We start from the raw sequence: 19,340 nt of genomic DNA, 5'->3' as shown, positions 1-19,340 counted from the left end.
AGGATGGAGAAGCTGAGTGAATCAGCTCTTTTGTCTTATTGCATGTGACGTATACCCACAGATAATGAACAAAGGATTTCAAAAATTTCAATATATAATGTGTTGATGTATATGCTGAAAATCAGACATGAGACTGCATTACCCTTTTCTGAAGGAAGATTTTAATAAATTGTGAACGAATGCAGTTCCCTTTGTCTAAATTATTTCATAATTAAGAATTATAAAATAATAATTATGTTGCATGGAAATTAATATTGGTTAAACTTTCATAATGTTGCATTTTGCTTTTATTGAGTTAAAATAGGTCATCCCATTTTATGCATAAAGTACATGGGTAATTGGCAAATGATATTAGTTTAAATAAACATGTTAAAGATGTTTCCAAGACAACATAATTACTATAATATAAATAACTGGACTGAAAATATTTTCCCTTTAAATTATGTGTTTAAAACATTTCCTCATTTAGTGTTTGCTTTATCTTCACAAATGTCCTTGTAATTCAGTGTGAACATATCATATTTAGAGTTTATTCTGCATATATCTTTTATTTATTTTTAAGATTTATTTATTTATTTATTTTTAGAGAGAGAGAGAGAATGTGTGCAGTGGGGGAGGGGCAAAAGGAAAGGGGAGGGAATCTCCAGAAGACTCCCCCCTGAGCGCAGAGCCCGATATGGGGCTCCATCTCAGGTCCCTGAGATCATGCATGACCTGAGCCAAAACCAAAAGTCCAACACTCAACCTACTAAGCCACCCAGGCACCCCTATTCTGCGTAAATCTTTTTTGAGTTATTTCTTCAGTATGGGTTTTACGTCTAAAGATAAGAAAGGAGGAAATCAATTGGGCTTGAGAAATTATTTGAATGGTCATATTTCAGGCTAGGAGTCAGGGAGGCCTAGCTTATGTTATTTCTAAACATAAAGCAGAATAGGAAGTCATGTGGGTAGAGCAAGAAAAATATTTGAGATTTTAAAATTAATACTAAAACCTGGGCAGAATAAGTAGAAGTAGAAAAAAAATGGGAATTACAATTACATCTATTGTAAATCAAAATCCATTGAATTGTAAATTTGTAAGCCCGGGCATTAGGGCAAAATAGATTTAGCATCAGAAGACATGGGTACTCTCTGAGCTCTGCCATTTATTTGTTCTAGCACCTTTGGCAAATCATTCTCAGCCATTTTAAAGGAGATAATCTACTTCACACAAATATGGTAAGGGTTAAATGAGATAACATATTTAATAAAATGTCCATCTAGTTAATTTTAGCTATTCACTGAATGTTAAGAGAATCCGAGAATTGAAAGTCACTACTTGAAGTTGAAGGAGGGAAGTTAGAATTCTTTGGAGAGGTACAAGAAGGCCAAAAAATGCATTACAAGAAATAACTTCAGAACAGTGCAAGTGACTATTTCTTCATGGAATGGGTTGCATTTTGAACTTGTGAAGCTGTCCCTGGAAAGTGGTTTGCAAAAGAGTTCAGTGACAACCTTGTAGAGATTATAGGCATTAGACTGGAAGATCCTTAAGGTCCCCTGAGTTCCTGAGATTCAATGGTTTATAAAAATGTTAGTCTAATTAACTTTCAGATAAACATTTCATTCTACCAGAAAGGAGCAGTAGAGCACAATCTTTAAATGTTGGGGCTCTGGAATACAAACTATGTTCACATTCTGATACAGTATTCTGATTTAATAATTATAAATTATATTAATAATAAATGAATTGGTATTCAGTTGTATAAAAATTCTATGACCCATCTAAGGCTTAGCTTTCTTATTCAATAGATGGTGATAATAATCATATTTCAAATGGTTGATGTGAAGATAAAATGAAATGGTGTATGTTAAAGGCTTAACAGAGTGCCTAGAATGTAGTAAATGATCTCTGTAATTATCAGTGTTTTATCATTATTAATCTATCAACTTGGTGGAGCTGATAGGCCAAAGCTAACTCTATCTATATCTCTATGTGAGAAACAAGAAATCAATGCATAGAAATGTATGACTATTTGAACAATGAGACAAGATCAAGCAATAAGTTGTTTGTAAAAAAATTAATATGTAAAATATCATTCATATTAAACACCAGGTAGTTGTGCAGGGACAGATAGCCTTTGTGATGCAGGCTTATCAGAATCATGCTCAATGTCTAGTTACCAAATCCATACCGTTGCCTAAATTTACAAATATTTAAATACCTGTGCTATTAATGTTACAAACATTTTGGTGGATGGATCATGTACAATTATCAAGGAGTCCTATGACTGAATCTACAGGTTGTCTAATAAGTCTACAATCATTACTACTAGTTATTGCAGCTCTATTTTCCTAAATATACTGGGTAGCTTATTTTCTTTCTTATGCTCATCTAAAATATGGGAATTTTAGTCACTTATTCTAACTGGTAAAAAAAAATATCTTATTCTAAGATAAGGAACCCATAAAAATAACTGTGGTATCTTGACTGACACTATTTTTAAAAAGAAGATTGAGTATTGAGAATATTAATTTGAATTTGCTATTCGCCAATTAGATGATTCCATAGGATCAGATAATCCAATAATCAGTCTGTAAAGCCAGTTGTTCCAGTTACGTTAACTACAATGCCCTTGTACTATGAATTTCAAGTTTATCAGAAAATGTGCTCTTTTTCTTAATTTTAAAGTTCGAGCTATACCAAAGGCTGTAAGAATAAAACTCATAATAAAATATTAACGTAAACATTCAATTTCAGAAATAAAGATAAAAAATGAAATAATGTGAAAAAAATAGCATTTTCTCTATTGTGCTACCTAAAGGGAGAAATTTAAAGAAAAAAAAAAAAGCTTCTGTCCTAAGTTCTACAAATACATAACTGAATGGGTAAAAAGTCTGAAAGAAAAGGGTCTTTAATGCAAAATCTTAAACTCCAGAAGTTTGAGAGTTGAATTTTAAGCCTGCAGTTGGTTGTCTTCATTGTCTTGACTGTGAATGAAGGAAAGGGCAATCAGTAAACAGTGTGTCCCTTTACCGAGTATGGCACTAATGACCACAGGCGATACCTAGCATCACACTGGGAAGCAAATTGGTAGTCATTGGAGACTGCTGTGCTTTGGTGTGATATTCCCTGAGGCTAAAACCAATCAGCAGCCAGGCTATTCTGTACCCCATGAAGCCTAGAGTGGTTTCCAGGGGTAACCTCTTTGAGAACACATTTGAATAATCTAATTTGGAGTTTTAAAAGTAGGGAAAATGATGGGAAAATCACATGCTAACTAGCACCATTCTTTAAGTTGCAGGAGAAGGACTCTTATATTTGAAATAGTTTATGATGCATTTTTTAAAATAAAACCAATGTTGCATAAGTATTTGATGGAGCACAAACACAAAATTCATTTTCAGTGCTCTGCTCTTTTCGTTTACTTCTTTCCTGAATATTTTTAAAGGTCACCTTTTCTTTTGAAATAGTGGCGGGGGCTGCTATTGTTAATCGCTATTAAACAGATTTCAGAAATTAAAAAACTGACAAATTTACAAATTTCCATGTATTAATTATGTATAGGAGTTGACTGTTTCTATTTCTGTAAGAAATACTTACGGAATACATATTAGGTGCTACTTACTATGCCTAATAAACATGGTCTTAGCCCTCACAGAGTGGATTTTTTTTTTTTCAAAAGAATTGAAAAGGAAGTTATGTTGAAACCGTTAACAAAGCAATGTTTCTTCTGAGAATACCTACAGACAGTGTCCTTGAAAGGGAAAAAGTAAGCCAAATGTTTATGTTTTGTGAACCTGTTCAGACTACTAAATTGCCTATGGAAAGATGAGTACTTTTTTGAACTAGTATATGTCCAAATAAATGCTTTGGAAGGAAGACTACCCCATAAATTTAAATATTTAACCTTCTAGAAAAGTAGAATTTAGGAAATTGAAGGATATAGCAAATAAGGTGTCATTTAGTTCACTGAGCACCTGAGTCAGTGTTCTTTTGAACAGCATACTATTCATCCCTAGGGAATATAGTTATTCCTAAGAAATATAGTTCTTTGGTTCATCATTAATGAAATAGGAACTTGGCTGATGGAGCATTTACTGGAGCAGAGGTGGGACTGAAACAGTAGTCTATGCAGATCCTGAGGTTTGTGAGGGGCTATCAAAATAGGACAATATGGAGAAATCTAGATTATTAGGTAAAAGTGAGTGTTGGTTAGTAATACTAGGGATTGAAAGACTTTAGATTTCAGGACAGGTCTCTGGTCATAAAAATAATGGATCAAGCACAGCAGTGACCACTTTTAAAGAAAGGATTATTTCAGTAGGCAGCTATGTTTTTGTATTACAAAAACAGTGCTAGCACTGCATTGTGTACAAAGAGAAAAGCTAAAACAAATATATATGGCCTTTAATTTAGAAGAATCTGCTATTAGAAGCACACAAAAACAATCAAGTTACTGGGCCTAGGAGGCAAGGTGGAGGAATGATTGTGGACAGTGAAACATGATGGGAATTATGACTGAGGTGTCATTTAAGAGAAAATTGGCAGTGCGGCTGATTTGATGCTGAAGTAGTAAGTCATGGGCTCATAGTCCTTAAATCTTTTCTTAAAGAAAAATGATTTGGGGGGTGCCTGGGTGGCTCAGTCAGTTAAGTGGCCCCCTGCAGCTAAGGTCATAAACCCAGGGTCCTGGGATCCTCGAATCCCTCATTGGGCTCCTTGCTCAACGGGAAGCCTGCTTCTCCCTCTCCCCCTGCTCACGTTCTCTCTCTCCCTCTCTCTCTCTCTCTCTTTCAATAAATAAATTAAATCTTTAAAAAAAAGAAAAAAGAAAAATTATTTTCACTAGATATTAGAGCAGGTCTGAGTTTATGGAATTATGGATTAAATAGGCAAGGGACTAGTTTCCAAGGGGTATATTACATTACAGGCAGTGTCCTGGAGGCAAAGGAGAAAGTTGACTTTTCACACTGGTGCTCGCTACAGCAAATTGCTTTCTATTCAAAAATAAAAATGGCAGTTATTGCCAAGATGGACTGTACTTAAACTTCATGAGGGGAGACATTTCTCACCAAGAGCATAATCTAAAATTGAAAAAGGTATTCTGTGGAGCCAAATGCAAGTTGGTGTATTTAATACACTTGTCCCTTTGGATCATGATCAAGGCTAGAAAATCAAAGGAGAAGGAAAACAATTTGTTTGCTACCCTAACACCTATCTCTTTGTCTCTATCAAACTGGAGGAGAGTTTTATGTCTTTTACTTTGAACTTCCTTTTAGTATTAATTAAGCTTGCTTACATTGCTTTAATGTGGTAGCTTCCATTATCAACTGTCAAAAGCTGATTATCAGAATCATAAGTTAGTAACGAGTTAAATGAGTAGTGAAATGAAAATAAATAAATGAATAAAAAGTCTGAAGCGTGTGCCAAAGTCTTAAATCACTGGGAGTATTTCAGAGACTGGGGTGGATGATGTATGATTACATTTCTCTAAGAATGACAAACTTAGAATTCCAACATAATACTTGTGTTTTGTTTCATTTTTGTATAAGTTTAAGTTATTGGTGAAATTAATTTTCTAGCAGTCATTAGCAAAATGAAAAAATATTTAATACCAACAGAATGAACTATAAAATCATTTTATTTCCAGCACATTTTCCATGCCAATGAGAAATTACATTTTAATACTGTATTCTTATACTGAGAAAGAAACAGAAGATATGTTTAAATCTATCTGTTGAACATTTATATTTCCTAGAAAGGCAAATATTACATATAATAGAATTATTAAATACTTAAAGAAATTTTATATCTTTATTTTTGAGAAACAGCATGAAATTGTAAGTATAATGAAGCCACCTCTTTTTTTAAAAATTAATTATCATTTTGTTGGCCATGGATTCTTTGCTCTGACATTATAATTACCTCATACACAATGGTAATTTTGCTTTACTTTTGATCTTATAAAAAGATATAAATTAATTATTCCACTTTCAAATGTTTCAAATGCATTTCTTCAATATTATTCTCCTAGAAATTAATATTTTATAGAAAATGAAACTATATCATACAGAGTCATGTTATCTTTATTAACTTTAATGAGGTTTAATTTATATATGATCAAAATATACACATTTTAAGTAAACATTTTGATGAGATTAATCAGTTTATGAACCAGAGCAACCACCATGATCTAGTTTTATAAAACTTTTCATCCCACCAAAAAGTTTCCTTGTATACCCTTACAACCACTGCCTTCTCTTCTGCCTTTGGACCAAGGAACCATCTATTTACTATCATACTAGATTAGATTTGTCTTTTCTAAAATGTTATATAAACTGGAATCCTTCAGTAGGTCCAGCTCTATGTTTTTTTTGCGAGTGGATATCTAATGGCTCCAGTGCTATTTGCTAAAAAGATTATTCTATTTCCCATTGAATTATCTTGGCACTCTCATTAAAAAAAAAAAAAAAGCCAATTGATTGTAACTTTAAGGGTTTATACTTGGAATCTCAATTATATTCCATTGATCATATGTCCATCCCAATGCAAGTACCATATCATCCTAATTATTGTATTTCTCCAGTAAGTTTTAAAATCACGTAACGTGAGTCTTCCAACATTGTTATTCTTTTTCAAGACTGTTTTGCCTGTTCTGGATCCCTTGCATTTCTATGTGAATTTTAGGATCTGCTTGTCATTTTGTGGAAGAAAAGGAGAAAAAAAAAGCTAGCTAGGGTTTTGATAGGAATTTCTTTAAATTAACTTCAGATCATTTGGAGAGTATTATCATCTTCACAATATTAAGTCTTCTGATCCATCTGAATGTGAGATGTCTTTCCATTTACTTGGTTCTTCTTTAATATATTTCCATGGTATTTTGTAGTTTTTAGTGTAGTCACCTTGCAATAATATTCTTAATTTTATTTATAAGTATTTTATCCTTTTTGATGCTATTTGATGGAACATTTTCTTATTTTCTTATTTTGGATTCTTCTTTGCTAATGTATAAGATACAGTTGCTTCCTGGGAATTGATCTTGTGTCTTGCTAATTTGCTGAACTTATTTTTGGGTTCTTATGATTTTTTGTGCATTTTGAGGAATTTTATATATACAAGATGATGTCTTCCGAAAAGAGAATAGTTTTACTTCTTCTTTTTCATTCTTGATGCCTTTTTAATTTTTTTAGCTTAATGGACCTAGCTAGAATTTCCAGTACAATGTTTAATAAATGGGGTGAGGGATGATATCCTTATCCTGTCTCTGATAGCAGAGGGGAAAGCGTTCAGTCTTTTAACATTAAATGTGATGTTAATTGTAGTTGTCTATAGACAACGTTTGTGAGGTTGAAGAAGTTTTCCTCTGTGAAAGGCAGAGTAATTGCCTCCAGAGATGTCCACATTCTAATCTCTAAAATTTTTGAATGTGTGGATATACCCTATTTCCTTTCATATCTGCCAGAAGGATTTCCTTTATGTATCTTGTAGTGCAGGTCTGCTAGCAATGTATTCTGTTTTTGCTTAACCGTGATTGTCTTAATTATTCTGTCATGTTTGAAAGATACTTTTTGTAGTAGAATTCTTGGTTGATAGCTGAGTCTCTCAGTACTTTGAATATATCACCTCACTGCTTTCTGGCTGCTTATGGCTTATGATGAGCTATCAGCTTTTAATCTTATGAAATGTGGTAGACAGAATAATGGACCTCCAAAGATGTTCATATCCTATTGTCTGTAATCCATGAATGCATTAGGTTTTATAGGAAAGGGGAATTAAAAATGCAGGTGAAATTAAGATTGCTCATCAGCTGACACTGAGTCGAGGAGATTATCCAGAATTATCAGGGTGGGCCTAGTACGCTCATAAAGGTTCTTTTCAGTAGAAGAGGGAGGCAGAAAACAGAGATTCAGAGAGATACAGAAACGTGAGAATGATTTGAGCTAATTTACTGGCTTAGAAGATGGAAGGAAAGTACCATGATTCGAGGAGGAATGCAGGTAGCCTTCGAAAAAAGGCAAGGAAACATATTCTCCCCTAGAGTCTTTAGAAGACATTCAGGCCTTTTGACTCCTTGAGTTTAGCAAGTGATATTAATTTAATATGACTTAAAAACATAAGATAGTAGGCTTGTGTCTTTTTAAACCATTAAGTTTTACCAACTCAACAACAGGAAAATAAGACATTGTGGATCACTTTATGCAGAGTCATTTCTCTCTGTCTTTGTCTTGAGATCATTTAAATGCAATGAGTCTTGTTCTAGGTTTCTTTGATTTTATTCTACTCAGAGTTCTTTGAGCTTCTTTAATGTGTAGGTTAATGACTTTAAATAAAATTTGGGAAGATTTCAGCCATTATATCTTCAGTTATTCTTTCTGCCTCTTTCTCTGTTCATCTAGGCTTCCCACCGTATCTTACATTTGATTGTGTCCTACAGGTTGCCAAACTGTTCATTTTTTCCTCCCTCCCCCCCTTTTTTTCTTTTGAGCTTTCAATTCCTCAGATGGATAATCTCAATTAACTTCAAGATCACGTTTTTCCCTGTCACTTCAAACACGAACTTGAGCCCATCTAGTGATTTTTTTTTCCATCTCTGTTATTGTACTTTTAAATCATAATTTCTGTTTGGTTCTTTTTTATTTATAATTTTATGTCCTTATTGACATTCTTTAATTTGGTGAGATATTATTATAATTTCTTTTAGTGTTTAAACTAAGTTTCCTTTAGTTATTTGAACATATTTTAAATAGTTAAGTAAAATCTTTCTAATAAGTCTAAAGTCTGATTTCATCAGGGATAGTTCCTACTGACTGCTTTTTTTATATGAATATGCCATATTTTCTTGTTTCTATGCATCTCTCTCTCTTTTTTTTTTAATTTAAAGCTGGACTTTTAAAATAATATAATGTGGCAACTCTCAGAATTCCTCCTCCCCAGGTTTTATTGTTGTTACTGTCTGTTGTTGTTGTTGTTTTGTGGTGGCGTTTGTTGCTGTTTATGTACTTACTGAGTTTATTGAACTAATTCTGTTCTGTTTTCTTTGTCCTATGTGCCCACAGAAGTCTCTGCTCAGTTATCATAGTGGTCAGCTAATAATTAGACAGAGATCCCCTTAAACGCCTTGAATCAGTAATTCTCCCAAACTTTACTGCAGTGCTCTGTGTGTGTGCATTGACACACACCTTAGCACTCAGGCAGTTGACAGCTCTGCTTAAGTCTTCACTTTTTGTTTGCACTGCATGCTTGTCGTGTAATAACAGTTCTCAAGGGTTTTAGTTTTTGGAGACTTCAAACCCTTGATGCTCTCCCCAGTGACTGCCAGGCTATTGCTTTTGTTGTTGGTTTTCAAATCTACTATGAAGCTGGAGAGAGGGAAATGGGAATAGAACAAATTAAAAATGCCATAGAGCTTACCTGTTTTACCAATATTCTGCTGTTTTTTTTGAGTAAAAGACTCCAATAATCTGGTTCATTTTCAGGATTCTGAAAAAGTTGGTTTTTATCTCCCCCCACTGCCCCAGTATTAACACTGCTGCTATAAAGGGGCAGATATTTGAAGGTCCTTATTCTACCATTCCCACTAACACCACTCTAGGTTCATTTTTTTTCTCCCTAAAGATACTCAGTTGTTCTGACATAATTGGTTCAAAAACTATTCTTTTTTCTACTACTGAGCACATTGGTTTAAAATCACTTGATTATATTTGTGTGACTCTATGTCTGGGCTCTCTATTCTGTTCCATAAGTCTGATTCTAATGTCAATACCACACTGACCCAGGAGTCTCATGCTTTCTGCCAGCATCCCATAACTGTGGCAGGCTAGCTAGTTAGCTTGCAAGTAGGGAAAATTTTCAGACCGTTTGCAGTTCATAACATAACGAAGTCAATCTAAGCACATTACCTGGGTGTCTCCTTTGTATAAGATCTACCTTTACTCTTATATTTATTTAGCATGATTTTGAATCATATGGTGCAAGTCAGTAGTAACTACTTGTTGTTACTTGCCATATTTGAAATCCAAATACTCCTAAATGGCTATCTTGTGATTTTTAAATAAAATATTTGCTATTTTATTTCTTGTTTTTATAGCTAACCTTATTTCATAAGTATTACAATTTTAATGAGTTATTAAGGACTATGGAGTTACAGATATGTGTGCTATCACCTTAGTTGACCTCTGTAATTTATTTTTCTGTTGAGAGAAATAAGAATAAACATGAACAACTAGCATACAGAGCATTATATGACAAACGTTACAAGGTTTAGCATCCCCAGTCGGCTAAGTCAATTTTTAAGGAGGATTGTTTCAGTTGTTTTGCCCAAAGAATTAGTCATCTATTGGCATAATGTGCATAAGAGACAACCTAAAACTTTCTATGACTTTCAAAAACAAAGATTTATTTATCGTTTACTCATTTGTAAGTAGGTTGGGATCTGCCTCAACTAAGGGTTTAGGTGGCCTTGGCCCCATAAAGTGGGTACAGGTTTACTTCCTGTATCTCTCATCTTCTTTGGACGAGTGACAAGCCAAGTAATATCCTTCTAATGGTAAATTACAGGAAACTATAGAGCAAGCCCAACCAAACACTCATCTCATTTTAAACCTTGAGTTGCCTCTCATCCACTAAAATCCCACTGGGTAAAACAAGTCAAATGTCTAAGCCTCAAATCAAAGCACTTGAAAGTATACTTTACCTAGCATGAAGTCAAAGAAAGGTCACATAACAAAGCTCAATGTTTATGATCTGGGAAATACATCCTTGCCATGGAGGTATATGTGTGTGTGCAGCACGGGGCTAAGGAGTGGATATTAACTGAACAATAATAGGACACACCCAATCTCAGTAGCAGAATCTGCACTATATTTTGTCAGACAAGGTTTACTGGATCAGATAATATTCCTGCCAAAACAGAGAGATTATTTAATCTCAGTATTTTAGAAAAACAAAAAGGGTTTTGTTGAAAATAAGTGTAAATATGTAGTTTGCTATAATAGTAACTTTAAAAAGAGAACTTGTAATGTAGCAGACATTGTGTATTGGCCACCCAACAACCAAGACAGTTTCATTTCTTTGTATTCTTCTAATTTCCCATCTCTCGAGCCTCCTTTTTTTTTTTTTTAAAGGATGTCTATATTATACAATACTGATCCATTTTGGAATAATAGCTATTAAAAAACTTAAGAAGAAAGCTTTACCCTTTTTCCTTAGCTATACCTTTTCTTTCTCCCTTTATCCAATTCAAATGTCATACTTGAGAAATAAATAACCATTTTTCAACCAGGACGTTGAAAACTGAATCCGTGGCATACCTGGGTGGCTCAGATTCTTAAGCATCTGCCTTTGGCTGAGGTCATAATCCTGGAATGGAGCCCCAGGTCTGGCTCCCAGCTCAGCGGGGAGCCTGCTTCTCCCTCTGCCTCTCCCCCCTGCTCGCTTGCTCTCTCCCTCTCTCTCAAATGAATAAATAAAATCTTCAAAAAAAAAGAAAGAAAGAAAACTGAATGTGAAAGATGTTTGAACTAAAATAACAGGAGTCTGAATATTAATGATATTTTGGAGCTACTGGACTATAATTCTGGACTTCCTGGTACATAAAAACTGTATATATCTATGTGGTTAAGCCATTGGAAATTGGATTTTGTATTACTTGTAGCCTAATAAGAGTTGTATGTAGTAAAGTATAAGTCAAAATCAGAGTGTTTTTATTATAAATATAAAATTATTTTCAATAAATAATTGGTGTTAGGCTGTTTGTATTAACATCTACTTCTCTTTCCTAAGTGATTGTTATAAAATGCTCTAATGTTTGAATTCTTCGGTTTTAGCTGATTCTGGTTTGAGAGTCACAATATGTTCTGTACTTCAATCAGATTCCCTTTCAGAAATTCTCAATCTCTACCAATAATTGCTTGTCTTCTTTCATCTCCAAGTCTTTAAAAATAATATTTATACGCACATTTATTTTTTTCCTAACTCCAAGTGGCACTGTAATACGATATCCTAATGAGTTCTCTAGAAGTACACTGAACATAGACATTTTATAACACTTAATGAGTTTGAGCTGCAGAGGCTCTTCTGCAGTGCTGGCTTACAGTAAATGTTTAAAAAAATTTTTTTTTAATTTGAATATAGTTGACGCATAATGTTACAGTAATTTCAGGTATACAACATAGTGATTCAGCTTCTTTATACATTATGGTATGCTCACCAGAATGCAACAGAACAAAAACTGTCATTTACCTATATTTTCCTGTTGGGTTATCTTTTTATTTTCATCTAGCATGTAACAGTACGTTCTTCTTGACAGGAAGAGTGAATCTATTTGAGATGTGACTTGTAAATGAATTCCCATTGAATTGCATCATGACAACTGTAATGGAGGCTGCTAGTTATCGCTCAGAACCTTCTTTCTAAAACAGTAAATGTCCTGATCTTTGCTGGATACATGATCATTCACAATGAAGATTATATCTACTAAATCTCCTTGAAGTTAGATGTCACTGTGTGACTTATTTCTGATCAGTACTTAAGGGCAAGTGATTTGTCAAACATCCTGGATATGTCAGGACACCTGGTTGGCTCAGTTGGTAGAGCACGTGACCTTGATTTCAGGTTCGTGAGTTTGAGCCCCACATTGGGTGTGGAGCCTACTTAAAACAAAACAAAAACAAAAATATCTTTGATGTGTCATTGACAAGAAGTGAGATGGCATTTCATTTTTCTTTTTCTTTCTTTTTTTTGCTTGAAATCTGGATTTTTATGAGCAGAGAGCCCCACCTTGGATCATTTGTATAAGGCTTTCTCCCTAGGGATAATAAAAGAGAAAGCTGGAAGGGGTCTGAGTCTAAAAAGACATTAGGCTGCCTTACTATGCCTGAATTACATATATGTGAAATTTAACATGATAGAGAAATACATTTCTTCCTTACATAATCCAAGGTAATCTGTAGTACATTCAAACAAACCTTTGTTATAATTAAGGCAAACACCCTTACTGATCTTCCTTAACATTATTAAAAATGTTCATAGCTACAAAACTTACAAAGTATGCTTAATCATTTAACATCTCTTATTTTGTGCTCTAATTGCTGTTATAGATATTCCATGGGAAATAAAATGAAATAAAATGTATTTTTCAAGGAAAGAAAAGTGGTGCTTCTGGGAAGATGGCACTGGTGCTAGCTCTGCTTTATATAAGAAGAGAACTTTGGGTAGACCTGACATCTGGTCTTACTTAACATTTCCTAATCACCTTTGGAAATTGGATGTTAAATTCAACCTGGCTTATGGAGTTTTCTTGGTAATGTGTTGGGGCTTTATTTACCATTGCCTGCATTGACAAAGGTAATGATGTGAAAACTCTAGTACTTGCAAACCACCTTACATAATTTATGACTTGTATTTGCTTGTATCAAGCCAGAAGGCAAACATCTAGCCAGAATTTTGTTTCTCTAAACAATTGAGAGTAGCCATGGGCAATTAATATTCTCTGAGAAGGACCCAGAATTCATTTCTCTAAGAATTTGACATAAGCCCCATTCCCAGTCAGGCATTATCAGTGGTAGATGCTTAACCCATAGTGAGGACTGGAAAGCTAAGTGGGGCATACATTGAATTGCTATTTGTCCACACGTCTGTGTTTTTATACACAGATAAGACATGGTATCCTTTAATTAATAAAGTTAGATTATTCCTCTATGTATGTAGTACCCTTCTATTAACACCGTATACTGTAGGGAGAAGTGATGCATCCTAATAATTAAAGGATTTTACTCTGAACTTAGATTGAGAAGTGATGCATCCTAATAATTAAAGGATTTTACTCTGAACTTAGATTGTATTTTTATATAGGCTTCCCCGCATATAAGCCTTGTGAAAAAAAAGTCGACTGTCCTTATTCCTCAGTTTATCTTTTATTGATGAAACAAGAAAGTATTTGTTTCTCTTTCAGGATTGTTTTGAGGATTAAATTAGTGTGTGACATATATACGTTACAGTAAGCACTACATGTGTCAGCTATTATCACTGTTATTGTCATCATTATTTTATTTTTTATTATCATTGTATCACTCCTTTTAAAGATTTATTTATTTATTTATTTATTTATTTATTTATTTATTTATGAGAGAGAGAGAGAGAGAGAGACAGACAGACAGAGAGCAGGAGTGGGGAGAGGGGCTGAGGGAGAGGGAGAGAGAGAATCTCTTAAGCAGACTTCACACTGAGTGCAGAACCCAATACTGGGCTTGATTTCAAGACCCTGAGGCCATGACATGAGCCAAAACCAAGAGTCTGACACTCAGTCAACTGAGGTACCCCGGCACCACTTATCACTCATTTTACCAACACATAGTGTGAAAATGACAGAAAACTCAATTCAAGCTGCCTTCATTTCATCAGTTGATTGACTTATTAATTAATTCATTCAACTTTTATTTATTGAAAGCCAAATACATACTGTTTACTGTTCAGGAAGCTGGGAGTCGAGTAGTGAACAAAGTCGTATAAAATATGACAAGAAGTAGTAAGAACTATGAAAAAAAAAGAAAGAAATGAGATATAAATTGAGAATGGGAGACTATTTAAATAGGATTGTTAAGAAAGTCCACTATGAATTGATACTATGTAAGCAGAAGCTTGAAAGGAACAAAGGAACAGGGTATGCAGGTATTCATGCAGAGAATATTCCCACTCTTTTGGAAGGAGTAACAATTATTCTATATCCTCACTAGGTATTATTTTTAATTTTAGCCATTCTGAAAATATGTTAGTGGCATTTCTTTGTGACTTAAATTTGATTGACCCTATCGCTAAATGAGTATGAGCACCTTTTTCATGTTTACTGGCCATTTGGATAGTCTAGATTTGAAGTACATTTTCACATTTCTTCCCTATTTTGATCTGAGTTATTTATACTTTTTTACTAGTTAGGAGTTTTTTAGATATGAGTTCTTTGTTGAATATATGCATTGGAAACATCTTTTCCCATTCTGTGGATTTTTTATAATAAACTTCATTTTTTAGAGCAATTTTATGTCTACTGGAAAATTGAGCAGAATCTACAGAATTCCCGTTATACCTGTTCCTGCACTAAACACAAAGTTTTTCCTATTGACTAATATCTTGTATTTGTGTCATAACTGAGTAACTAATATTGATACACTATTAACTAATGTTCATAGTTTACATTAGGGTTTACTCTTTGTGTTGTACAGTTCTATGGATTTTGTCAAATGCATCATGTTATATATTCATCATTATAATTTCATACTGAATAGTTTCACTGCCCTAAAAATCTCTTGTGTTCCACCTATTGATTATTTCATTTTCCAAGCTCTTGGCAACCCCTGGTATTTTATTGTCTCCATAGTTTGGCCTTTCTTAGGAGATCATATAGTTGGAATCATACACTGTGTAACCTTTTCATACTGGCTTCTTTCACTTAGTAATCAGCATTTAAGATTCCTGTTAGTTTGTGGCTTAGTAGTTCATTTCCATTTATTGCTGAATAATATTCCAGCCCAATAATATTCCATATCCATCAAGCAATAAATAGTTTGTGTATTGGATATTCCTTTATTAAAGGATAGATACCTTCTGTGGATTATTTTCAATCTTTTAATGGTGTCTTGGATCAATCTTTATTTTAGTCATCTCCAATTTATCAGTCTTTTCCTATATAATTATTCTATTTTGATTTCTAATTATGGCTTTCCATTCATCCCAGTGTCATGAAGATATTTTCCTATGTTATATTCTAGAATTTTTCTCTCTTTCTTTTTAAAACTTCACACACACACCATATACCTGGAATTTATATTTGTATGTAGGATGATGTGGAGCTCAAGATTTTTTTTTCCATGTGAATACACAGTTAAAGAAGCTCCATTATTGAAAAGATGATTCTTCCCACTCTACTTTCCCACTGTACTGAAGCTATTTCATAAATGTGGTGAATGCATATGCCTGTTTCAGAACTCTCTTCAAGGTAATTTGCAATACAAATATCCATCACAAAATAGTCTTCAAAATCTCAGTGGAAAATTGTCTCTCAACTTGGACATCGTTGTCTCATTCCTGATGTTATAGAGAAAGTATTGAATAGTTCACATGAAGTATGATGTTTACTAAAAGTTTTTTGTTTCTGAATAGACTTTTTTATGTCAAAGGACCTTCTGTTTCCAATCTGCTCAGTTTTTTTTAAGTATTTTGTCATAACAGAGATTCAAATTTTATCGATAGACTTTTCTTCATCTATTATAATTATCCTATTGTGTTTCTCTTTTATTCTTTCTATTTGATGTATTACTATGGCTCATTTTTCAAAAGATAAACTAAATTTGCATTCCAGGAATAAAACCCAGTTTGAGTGTGACCTATTATTAGTTTTATATTTTGCTTAATGCAATTTATTATTATTTGTTTGAGGTTTTTATGTTTATATACATGCAAGATATTGGCCTAAGATTTTCATTTCTTGTAATGACTGTATCCAGTTTTGATAGTTTATATCAGCATCATTGAAAGAAATAAACTGCTTATCCTATCTTCCTCATATCTTGAAGTGTTTATATGAAATCGATGGGTTATTTCTTCCTAAAATGTCAGAGAAGATTAACTGTAATTTAGACTTGGAGTTTACTTTGTGGAATGATTTCAATTTAAATATATATACTTAAGTATATAAAGGTCTTATGATATCTTCTGCATATTCTTGTGCCCGTTTTATTATGTTTCTTAAAGGACTTTTCCATTTCATATAAGATATAAATTACTGGCTTTTTAAATAATCTCTTATCCATTTATGCTTTAGGATATTTATTTACATGCTCTCTTCATTACTAATTTTGATAATCTGTTCTCTTTCTCTCTCTCTTTGGTCCATCTTGCTAGTTTATTAATTATATAAATAAATTTGATAAGATCCTCATTATTTCCTTGCTTCTACATTTTTGTTTTTAATTTGCTCTATTCATTCTTGGAAGGCATGCACACACAAACACACACACACACACACACACACACACACACTTAAGGCTATAAATTTGCCTCTAAATTTTAGATACACTGTGCAAGTTTTGATATTTTGATAAAAAACAGAATGCTTTCTATTTGATCTCTAGGCCCACCCCATAGAAATTGGCAAGTCCTAAAAAGAGAAAGAAGAAGAAAGTGCCCCACTTACTTCTGTGTATTTCTCTTCTTCCTGTGATCCTGGGATCTTTATTCCTGGCTGAAGATTTGATACATTCAAACTAATTTAAAAGTATTTTCATTTCCCTTCTCTAGTTGCTCATGACAGAGGTTTTTTTTTTAAGTTTTTATATAAGTTCCAGTTAGTTAACATGCAGTGTAGTATTAGTTTCAGGTGTACAATATAGTGATTCAGCATTTCCATACATCACCTTGTGCTCATCACAAGAAGTGCCCTCCTTAATCCTCACCACCTATTTCACTCACCCCTCTCTTACCTCCCTTCTAGTAACCATCAGTTTGTTCTCAATAGTTAAGAGTGTGTTTCTTGGTTTGTCTCTCTTTCTTATTTTTTCCCCTTTGCTCATTTTTTAAAAGATTTTTTCATTTCATTTTATTTATTTATTTGACAGAGAGAGAGAAAGAGGGTGAGAGAGAGCATAAGCAGGGGCAATGGAAGAGGGAGAATCAGACTCCCCACTGAGCAGGGAGCCCGATGTGGGACTTGATCCCGGGATCCTGGGATCATGACCTGAGTCGAAGGCAGACACTCAGCCAACTGAGCCACCCAGGCACCCCTGTTCATTTGTTTTGCTTCTTAAATTCCACATACGAGTGAAATCATGTGGTATTTGTCTTTCTCTGACATATTTCATTTAGCATAATGCTGTCTAGCTCCACCTATGTCGTTGCAAATGGCAAGATTTCGTTCTTTTTTATGGCTAAATAATATTCCATTCTATATATATACCACATCTTCTTTATCCATTCATCAATCAATGGACATGGGTATTTCCATGATTTGTCTATTGTAGATAATGCTACTATAAATTTTGAGGTGCGTGTAAACCCTTTGAATTGTTATTTTTGTATTCTTTGGGTAAATACCTAGTAGTGCAGTTGCTAGATTGTTGGGTAGTTCTATTTTTAACTTTTTGAGGACCTCCATACTGTTTTCCAGAGTGGCTGCACCAGTTTACATTCCCGCTAACAGTACAAGAGGGTCCCCCATTTTCCATATCCTCTCCAACACCTGTTGTTTCTTGTGTTGTTGACTTTAGCCATTCTGACAGGTATGAGGTGGTACCTCATTGTAGTTTTGATTTGCATTTTCCCTGGTAACAAGTGATGTTGAGCATCTTTTCTTTTATCCGTTGGCCATCTGTATGTCTCCTTTGGAAAAATGTCTATTCATATCTCCTGCCCATTTTTTAATTGAATTATTCATTTTTGGGGTGTTGAGTTTTAGAAGTTCTTTATATATTTCGGATTTGACCCTATATCAGATATGTCATTTGCAAATATCTGGGAGAAGGTTATTTAAATCTAAGCTACTGCATCACAGTCCAAACAGAAATTCTGATTTCTGGCTACTATGTGAAAATGTATTATGCTAGGAGTAGAAAAATAAGAAGTATTAGGAGACTATTATACTAGTCTAGACAAAAATATGAAGATATCATTGATCAGCTATTTGGGTAGAATGGTGACAAATGGTTAGTTTTGTTATATTTTTCCAAATAAGCCTGACAGTATTATCAAAGGTATTAAAAGTGGGGGTTGGATGGGAGAGAATTGAGAATGATGGCTCCATGTATTTTTGCCTTAAGAACAAGAGAGATTATTTTGTTCTCACTTAGGCTCAGTCTGAGATAGGTTCTCCTATCATAGAAGTGATATGTCTGTTGCAGTTTAAATTTCTATACTTCCTGTGTTGAAATACACACACACACACACACACACACACACACACACACACACACACACCTGATTAGATTGACTGCTTATCCTGAGGCAATCACTATAGTCAGGGATGGTTTTTAGTCTCAATCAGTATGTATATAATAGGAACAAGTGGAAAGACATGTCACAAAGAAGGTTATGGTAGTGTTGTACTAAGAAAAAGGAATGGATGCTTATAAATAAAATATGGCGGGAAAAAGTCTATCATAATGATGAATAAAACGTTCGTAAGCAGAGGTTGGACTAAAGATTATTCAAAAACAGAAAAGGATTTGATACTTACATTGTAGGGAATTTAATGAGAAAAAAAATTTTAGAAAACCTGGTAATAATGAGAGGGCCCATTTTCTGAGGTAGAGAATTTCTATGGAACTGCAGGAGTTGAAGGTGAAAAATGAACATCACTATGCTGATTAGAAAT

Source organism: Ursus maritimus, unplaced genomic scaffold (assembly GCF_017311325.1).
Source record: "Ursus maritimus isolate PB19 unplaced genomic scaffold, ASM1731132v1 scaffold_21, whole genome shotgun sequence".
Lineage (NCBI taxonomy): Eukaryota > Metazoa > Chordata > Mammalia > Carnivora > Ursidae > Ursus > Ursus maritimus.
This window is presented reverse-complemented; position numbering follows the sequence as displayed.